Source organism: Arachis ipaensis, chromosome B2 (assembly GCF_059453495.1).
Source record: "Arachis ipaensis isolate K30076 ecotype BB chromosome B2, ASM5945349v1, whole genome shotgun sequence".
Lineage (NCBI taxonomy): Eukaryota > Viridiplantae > Streptophyta > Magnoliopsida > Fabales > Fabaceae > Arachis > Arachis ipaensis.
In genome coordinates this window covers 60,555,679-60,566,029 of record NC_142437.1, presented here as the reverse complement: position 1 = coordinate 60,566,029, position 10,351 = coordinate 60,555,679, and positions in this window count along the sequence as shown.

Sequence of the window (10,351 nt, the reverse complement as noted above, 5' to 3'; positions counted from 1 at the left end):
TTTCTGTTCATAACCATTTTAATAAAAAGGTTAATTAGTTTTATCTATATTGCAAGAAGCTAAGTTTGGTGTTGCACACCAAAACAATCTAAAGGAGAATGCAGGATTCTAAGTTTGGTGTTTCACCAAAATCCCATTATAAAACACATTCTCACTTTCTGCATAATGTAGGCTTCAAGCATGTTGGATAAACTAGTTAACTATTCTGCTGTTTCCTAGTTTTTAGTTTTATTGCTTTTGAAAAAGAAGAAAAAGAGTTTCACACATGGTTAATCTAATGCATTGGCAAGGTACTAAGTTTGGTGTTCCCACACCAAAGTAAGTACAAAGGCCCACAAATAAATCATGCAAGCTAACCCTTTTGCAAGTGCTTGGGGAACAAGCAACTTTCAATATCATTGCAGAGGTCCATACAAGCTGTTGGAAGGATTAAGCATCATCAACCAAAGAAACAAAAGATGAACCTAAAGGCCAGCAATGATGATGATGAGAAGAAGGAAAGCAAGTAAACTTCAACAGGTTGTATTGTTAAGTCATTGTTTTGCATCAAATATTGCTGTAATTGAAAGTTGGATTGTATCCTTAATTGCCCTGCCTGTCTGCATAGTATAGTTTTATTTCTATATACCCCTGCCTGCATAGCATAGTCTTTCTTTATAATTCAATAAGTAAGATGTTTGATCATTCACAACATTCTCATCTTCAAAACTTGTTTGCACTCAATTTCCAAGAAATGCATCACATGAAAGTTCTTTGAGAAGAAGGATTGAGGAATTAAACAATTTTGAGGCAAGCAAAAGATTAGGAGAAGTGGTGGTTCTAGTTGTATGATCATGTATTGAGGTTGCATGCTTGTGAAAACTTGCATGGGAGCTCATAGGCGGGACATGAAGTTCAAAGAAGTATTGTGGAGATTCTCAAAAATTTATTGATCCAAGAAGCAGCAAACAAAACAAAAGAAAGAAAAGAAAATACAAAAACAAAAGGAATATGGCCCAAGGCTTTGAGCATCAATTACTAGGCAGAAAAAGAAAGAAAAAAACAAAAACTCAAAGAGTTGTTATCCTAGTAAATGCTTGTGGTTGAGATGTGTCAAGGAAAGAGGCTTGAGCAAGTAAATCCTTAGGGGTGCTTCAACACCTAATACCTTAAAACCAACTGGTTTAGGAGTATTGATTGAAAGCTTATCTAAAGAGCCGCTTTGAGACATGATACTTAGAGTCGAGGCCAAAGCACAGAAACTATAAGCTGCTTCAAGGTGATTACATATAAAGAGATCTCCATGATACCATTTGGATGAAAATCCTAAGACCTACGACTCCCAATATGTAAGGACTAGTGAGCACTGAAGCCCTTGCATGAGCATGTGATTTAGAGTTCACCCCACTGATACTTGGTCACTTCACTCACTGTACTTTACAAGTGTTCCTCAATCCATCTTAATTGAAAGAATCTCTGAGCATAATTCATTTCTTGCTTGAGGACAAGCAAGCTTTAAGTTTGGTGTTGTGATGACAAGTCATCCTAGCCTATTTTAGCTCGTCTTTTTCTTTTGTTTTCATTAGAATTATGCACTTTCTTGAGCTACAAGCAAGCTAATTGAGTAGATTTTCATGTTTCCCTTGATTGAACCAACCATATATGAATTCATGCCATTTCATGAGGTTTTATGCTATATTTGTTGCATATTATGAAAGATTGAATACCTCATGATTTTGAGCATAGCTTTGATGAGTTTGGTTGATTAATGATAGGTGAAGAAGGCTTGGAGAAAGGTTGAAGCAAGAAGGAATGGCTAGGAGTGAAGAGAGGACAATGGAATAAGTGAAATTGAACCAGGAAGCAAGAAGCTGGACCTAAAGTTAGCATCAAACTTTTGCACAAACTTTTGGTTAAAAAGTTAGCCCCAACGTTAGCCCCCTAACTTGGAGGCTAACGTTGGAACATGGATTTCTCCCCTGGGCACCAAAAGTTTGCGCCAACGTTAGCCCCCTAACTTGGAGGCTAACGTTGGCACATGAATTCCTCCCTGGCCATCCAACGTTTGCGCCAACGTTAGCCCCCTAACTTGGAGGCTAACGTTGGCACATGAATTACAATAGGGAAGGAGCAAAAGTTTGCGCCAACGTTAGCCCCCTAACTTGGTGGCTAACGTTGGCGCCACTAGCACACAAGGCATTGCCAACGTTAGGGTCAAAGTTGGACCCCTAACGTTGGCACCAACGTTCATACCAGAAAAATATGCTAGCTGATATGAAAAGTTGGAGCCAAAGTTAGACCCCTAACTTTGGCTCAAACTTTTGATCCAACTTTTGCCAACCTCAAAACCGGTTCAATTGGTTCACTTCGGTTCTTCTCCAAACTTCAAGAGCAATCAACCAAGGCCTCTTTCAACCCAATTCCACCAAGAGCAAAGGCCCAACTCAAGGCTTGAAGATCATTTGAAGAAAGTGTATAAATAGGATAGAATTCAAGTTCTTCGAAGAGCTTTCCTTTTAGAATTTTCATAATAGTTTTCGGAGAGCTTTTGAACTTTAATTTCTTTGCTTTCATTGCTTTCAATTTCATTTTACACTTGTCTTGGATCTTGGATTGGAGAATTGAAGAAATTCTGTTTCAATCTCAATCTTGGATCTCTCTGTTTCTTTACTGTTAATTGAATTTCATTTCCGGTTAATTGTTCTTCATCTATTCTCTTTGCAATTTACAATTCCCTTTCAATTGTTCTTGTTGGATCTAGGAAGGCATTGAGATCTAGACTTGGTTTTCTAGTCTCTGGGTCCTGAGATCTAAATTTCCCATTTCACTTCTCTGTTTACTGCTTTCTATGTTCATTTACTTTTCTGCTTCATATCCGGTTCAATCCCAATTCCCTTTCCCTCTTCTGTTTGATGCAATTTAATTTTTCCTTGTTTAATTTCTGCAAATCCACATCCCAATCCCCTTTACATTTCAAGCAATTTACATTCCTTGCGCTTTAAGATTCCGCAATTTACATTTCTTGCACTCTAAGCTTCCGCCATTTAATTTCTTGTTCTTTATGTTTCAGCAATTTATTTCTTGTTCTCTTTACTTCAATGCAATTTAATTCTGCAAGTCACAAAACCATCTACCAAATCTTGATTCGCTTGACTAAATCAACCACTAAACTAAAATTGCTCAATCCTTCAATCCCTGTGGGATCGACCTCACTCCCGTGAGTTTTTATTACTTGATACGACCCGGTGCACTTGCCGGTTAGTTTTGGGTATTTTGGGAGAAATTTATTTTTCCTCCAAAATATCTCATCACTACCCAGGTATCACAAATACACCTTTATTCAAAACTCCATAATTAAACTCATTTATCATAAACATCCTTTTCCATCTCATACCCGGAGCAAGTGGACAACGCCACTGCCTACTACCCGGGGTCACATTTCATATTTCAGCATTTTTCATTATTATCCATTTAACACATTCATTCATTAATCATATATGCATTTATACTCAGCTATAAACAGTAATGGCTTTGCCGTAACCCGGCAATAACTTAACCATTCAGCTCATGGTTCAATCAAGAACCGGCCATTTATCAATAAATATAGCCCTTTGACTCATGGCATACACGGTACTTCCACTGTCATCCTCCATATCTCATATAATCATCTTTGATCATCATTGATCGTAACCTTTCCCCTTACTTCACTCGCAAGTTACCACATCCCCTAGCTCCTTTCTCATTGATAGGAATATCATAATGAATTAATACATAAGGGGTGAGATCGGAGGCTTAGAAGTATGAGATTTGGATTTAAAAACTCAAAAATCAACTTTGACATGAAAGTAGGGCCACGCGTACGCACACTCCACGCGCACGAGTGGATGGCCACAAAACTCATCGACACGCAAGCGTCATACGCGCGGACGTGCGGGTTGAAAAATAGCCAAACGACGTGAACGCGTCAACCACGCGTGTGCGCGGATACCTTTGTGCCCCAGGCACAAAACTGGCACAACTCTCGGGAAAATGGCTGGGCATTTGGTGCAGCGCATCGACGCGCCCGCGCACACCACACGCACACGTGGATGGTGCTTTCTTGAAGAACGGCGCATAGGCGCACCGCGTGGATGGTGCTTTCTTGAAGAATGGCGCGTACGCGCCAAGTGCGCCTACGCGTAGAGGGTCGTTCTGCTAAAAATTTTCTAAGTTAAATGCTGCAGGATTTATAGATTCAACCCCCAATCTTCCGACGGACATAACTCTCTCATTTTAACTCATTTTTCACCCGTTCTTCGAACGGCTTGGATATCCCGGATCCAATTTCATTTCTAAACAAATTTGGCACAAAACAGAGATCCGTAGTCCAAGTTATGTCCCGTCAAAATATGCCCAAAAACCATATTTTCATACAAAATCACAAGGTGCCATTTTCAAAACAAGCCATTTTCAACTATTTTCCAAATCAACCAAAACATGCCAATTTCAACCCTTTTTGAAATCAATCAAAATGTACCAAAATCAACATCAAGCCATCCTCAACTCATACATTGACACTTTACCAAAATTCCCAAAACCACATACAACCATTTTAACACTTCTCAATCAAATGGCTAAAGGACAAACACAATATCATGTCATACATTCTTCCTCATCCCAATTTCCAATAATACCATTTCTAATCAACCATCATTATACACAATCAATATCATACTCACTATCACGTGGTTTCACCCACAAATCAACCTTAATCATTCCCCAAGCATATATCACAACATACATATCTCTAATGCATCATCATACCATCAAGGCATCAATAATCATAATCACATATATGATCACATAATATATCTCAACCGAACCAAACATACCTCATCTATATAATTTCATCCAAAATTACCAAATTTCACACTTCAACTTCTCAAACCTTATTATTCAATAACCAACCTAATCATTCATATATTCATTATCTGAAATTCATCCAATCACTTGTGCCATCATACAATACACACATCAACTTACCTTTCTTACCTCTTTCCGGCCTCCGGCCCAAAATTCATGGCCTCTGGCCCAATTTTCACAATTTAAATGCATAAACCACAAATCAATACTCATTACCCCAGTACATCAAATTCTCAATACACCAAGCATACAAGGCCACACAATTCTCAACCCAGTCATTAATTCACATTACATATCAACTATGCATATTAGCACCAACCATTTACACAATCCAAACTTAATCCTAGGGGCATCTAGCCTAGGAATTCTCATCACAACACACGGTACTTAAATGAAACTTAAACCGTACCTCTTGTAGCCAAACTAATTGAGCCTCTTCTTTGGAAGTCTTCACCAACCTTAGCTCCAAGCCTTACCAAAGCTCCTCAAGTAATACCAATCTCCCAATTGTGCACCAACATCACCAAATACACTAACATAACCAATATCACATACATACATCAACCTAGGGCTCATAAAAATGACAAATCACAAGGGTTTGAGCACTTCTTACCTCAGCTCATATGAAGTAGGGATAGAACCCACTTAGAATCCATGTTGGAGTATCCCTAAATACCCAAAATCACAAGATTTCAACACTAGCTACCCAAAAACGTGTAATAGTGGGGAATTTCGAAAACTGGACAGATATGAATAGAATACTCACCACAAAACTTATATATAATTGTAGAGGATGAGAAGAGTGACCCGTGGCCGCAAACGGCTCGTCAATCGGAGCTCCGTAGCTCAAGTTATGGTGGTTTGAAGATCAAAGAGAGTTAGGTTTTCTCTCTTCTCTTCTCTCTTCTCAATTTCAGCGCCCCAACCCTTCTTTTTAGGGTAAAATGAGCTGAAATGCTCATAACTAATGTTTATATATATTGGGTCTTGGGCCCACTTAGGCCCGGTTCACTTATTTTTGCCTGTTGGCCCAATTTTGGGCCAAAACCTTTAAGATTAGCGCTCTAAATCGCACTTTAGATATTTCTACCTTCCCTAATTATAATTCCTCATTTCTTAATCTTATTTACTCATAATCAATTTCCTCAGCTGTAGTACCAGACAGATCTCAGCCGGTACTGCCGGTCAAAATTCCACTACGCGCTTTTACGCAGAAAATTATGTTTTTCGACTCGGAAAAATTCACTGAATCCAAATATCATATTTAAATTATTAAATTCCAATTGCCAAATCTTCCAATCATATTCACTCCTATTTAACTTATTATTTAATTAATTTTGGTTAGACCGGGTATTACACAAAGGGTTCAATTGCGGATGTAGATTCATCACTAGGAAGACTTGATTCATGATCATCACCACCAAGGGAACTCGCTTCTTGATCTATCCTATCCAATTCTTCATAGAGAATATGCCATGGAGGTCGTGCACTAGCCTCTTTGACATTAATTTCAAGCTTCTTGGAGGAATACTCTACAACTCTAGATTCCCATGGAGGTTCGGCATCTCCTAAGTCTTCAATCACTTCTTCCTTTTCAACTATTACGGTTTTCTCCACTTGTTCCAATACAAAGTCACATTCCTCATTGTCCACCGGAGTTTCTAGTGTGTCCTTCATGCTACGATCTTCTATTGATTCTTTACATGTACCCATGGGAGTTCCTTGGGTGTTGACGTGCAGAGAGGCTAAATTACCTACTACCTCGGACAAGGTAGCTATGAATTCTTGTGTTGTCCTTTGCATCTCTCCTTGCTCTTGAAGAAGAACACTTAGGGTGTCATCCATTGAAGATTGGGGTGGATATGAAGGTTCATTGCTTGGGAGGAAAGGTTCATGATATGAAGGTGGTTCATCATAATAAGGATGTGGCGGTTCAACACTCTCCATCTTTTCTGCTTGTTGTACCACACACTTCAATCCCTTGTTCTCAAGTTGAGACTCTTTAGCCATGAGAGCTTCGTGTGCTTTCCAGCTTTCCACTCGCTCCATTTGATGAATGGTTGCTTGAAGTTGATCCAGTATCTCCTTAAGACGATCCCTTGACTCTTGTTCCGCTTGGATAACATAATTAGGATCATATGGCTCTTGGGATGATGAATATGGACATGGTGTATATGGAGGTGGCGGTTCTTGGGAGTAATAGGGTTGGAATTGGGGTGGTTCTATATACAGTTCATATGGCTCATAAGGTGGTTGGTATGGTGGATAAGGGTTAGGGTCATAAGGAAGTGTTTGATTGTAGGTGGCTTGTGAGTATGGTGGTTCAAAGCTATGTCGAGGAGGGGGTTCATAGGCATATAGTGGGGCTGGGGCTTGTTGGTAACTACAAGAGGGTCCACCATATCCATTGGATTGATATGCACCTTGGAATGGTTCTTGCTCATAGTAAGTGGGTGGAGGTTGTTGCCAAGAGGGTTGATCAAATCCTTGTGGCTCCTCCCATCTTTGATTGTCCCATCCTTGATGCAAGCTTTCATTGTAATCTCCTCTTCCTACAACATGATTGTAACCAAACTCATAGCCAAAAGGGTGAGAATTCATAGTATCAAGAGAAAATAAAAACAAAAACTAATCAAGAATAATGAAACTAAACTCCTAAAACTAGAAACAACTAACAAAGAAATGAAAAAGCAAAATTATTCACAATATTCACAATAACCAATAATAAGGCACACATTTGCAATTCCCCGACAACGGCGCCAAAAATTGATGGAGAAAAAATCGTCGGTAAAGAATTTCACAAAAATAATCGTGTTGCAATTATAGATCTAAACCGACAATTAAACCTCAATCAAATTTAATTTGTTTGTCACTAAAGCAAACCCAATAAAATTAACCGAAGTATTAAACCTCGGGTTGTCTCTCAAAGAATTGCAGGAAAGTGTACTTATAATTGGTTATGAGATTGTATCTTTTTGGGTTTTTAAATGTTGAACAAGGAATTTAAATGACAAGAAAATAAACTAACAATTAAGAAAAGTCCTAACAAGGATTCATAATCGGAATTCCTATCCTCATTACCAATGTCAATTGTGATGGTAATTATAAATTGCACTCACTTAGTTAACCTCTAACAAATGAAGGAAAGTCAAATGAGTAATAATTAAGTTAATTTCACAAGTCCTAATCAAAGATTAGAGTTAGTGAAGCTCAAGCCAAGTTGCAACTTTCAAACACCAATCAACAAAAGACTTTTGATAATTCAAGAGTCTCCAAATAATCAATCCAAGTTAAGAATGTAAAAATCTAAATTAAAACCCACCCAAGAATTTTATCAAACACTTGGAAGGTGCAAAATAAAATCATAGAAAAGAAATAGGAGAATATAAAATCTAAAACCAACAATTGCAAGGAATCATCAACAACAAATAAAGGAAGAAACAATAAACATGAAATACCTCAAATTGCATTAAAAAGGGAAATCAAATCTAACATAAGAATTCATAAACTAAATTGGCAACATAAAGTAATCATCAAGGGAAATAAATAAACTAGAATGCTAGAACAAATAAAAGTAGAAGAGAAACTAAATTGAAATAAGATAGAATTCAGAATTTGAAAAGGAGTAAAACTAAGAACTCTAAAACCTAGAGAGAGGAGAGAGCCTCTCTCACTAAAAACTATATCTATAATGAGATGTCTCAATGTTTCCCCCACCCTGCAGCCTCTATTCTGTGTTTTGGGATTGGAACTGGGCCAAAAGGAGCCCAGAATTTGCTCCCAACGTTTTCTGATATGTGCAGCACGTGGCTCTATCACCCGTACGCGTCACCCACGCGTACGTGTTGCTGAACTTTTGCAAGGTCATGCGTACGTGTCATCCACGTGTACGCGGTGCCTAACTTCATGGCAACTATAGTAAATTGCATATCATTTTGAAGCCCTGGATGTTAGCTTTCCAACGCAACTGGAACCGTCTCATTCGGACCTCTGTAGCTCAAGTTATTATCGATTTAGTACGAAGAGGTCAGGCTTGACAACTTAGCAATTCCTCCAATTTCTTGTATTCCTTCCACTTTTGCGTGCTTCCTTTCCATCCTCTAAGTCATTCCTGCCCTGTAAATCCTGAAAACACTTAACAAACATATCACAGCATCGAATGGTAATAAGGGAGGATTAAAATTAGCAAATTTAAGGCCAAAGAAGCATGTTTTCAATCAAAGCACAAAATTAGGAAGGAAAATGTAAAACATGCGAATTATATGAATAAGTGTGAGTTTAGTGGATAAAATCCACTAAATTAAGCACAAGATAAACCCTAAAAATGGGGTTTATCAAAATAATAGGCCACAATAACAGTAAAAAGAAATGCAAGAAAAATTTGATAACTCTCGCGTATTGCATACGAAGAACACAAAACCATAACACTGGTGCATATGTCTGAAAAGTTAGTACAAATATATTTGAGCATGAATTTGTTATAACTTAGCAGATTAACCTCAATTTGAATGTTAAACTGAAATCACAGCTAGTGAAAAAACATACAATCCATAAGACAAGTGTGATTTTGTTCCCTTCACAAACACTTCACCAGAAGTCTTGGTTGAAGGATGTAAATTACTCGAAAGAAAAAAATTCATAATTTTCAATTTAGCTTAAATCATACAAATATATTTATTATTGAGCAAGGACAAAGAAAGTTGTTTTAAGACCTGCAATGGCACATAACAATGTAGATTTTCCTACCTTAGCAAGTCCCATAATCACAGTCATTGTACCAGGTACTAGGTGAATTTACTAAAAATACAAAAACGAATCAAATTCAGGCATCGTTTTAGGGTTTGCAGAGGGAAAAAATAATTACCTTGTAGTGTTTAAGGTGAGGGTTGAGCACCAATTGAGGGAGAGGAAGCAATGATTCAGGCATCGTTTTAGGGTTTGCGAGAGACAGACTGCTAAGGGAGGAGGGCACGCAGATGCAAGGTGTGCGGATGGAGCAGCGCTGACATAGGGTTGTGAATCCAACAACACGGCTTGTGTTGACGGTGCAAGGGTTGGGTGTGAGAGAGGGTTGCGAAAGAGCTGGGGTGCGACAAAGAGAGGGCTGGGTGCGTGGGCTCTCAGCAGTTATGGGTACTCACCAGAGACAAGGCAGCTGGATGCAAGGGTACTCATTGGAGAGAGGGCAGCTGGGTGCGACGTACTCCTCAGCAGTGATGAAGATGAAGTGCAGCAGCTAGGAGCGACGGCTTCTTTAGGGTTAATTGGTTTCACTAAGGTTAAGAGTGAAGTGTAAAGTGTGTTTTCACTTCTATAGTGTTAAAAGTGAACATTTGTAAAAAAAAAGTAGTGTTTGGAAAAACGGGGTGGGAATGAAATTAAATTTTGGGTGAGAACTCTATCGGTACACTTTTTTAGGGTGCTCAAATAATTAGAGGATATGGGCACACTTTAAAAATGTGACCGTTGG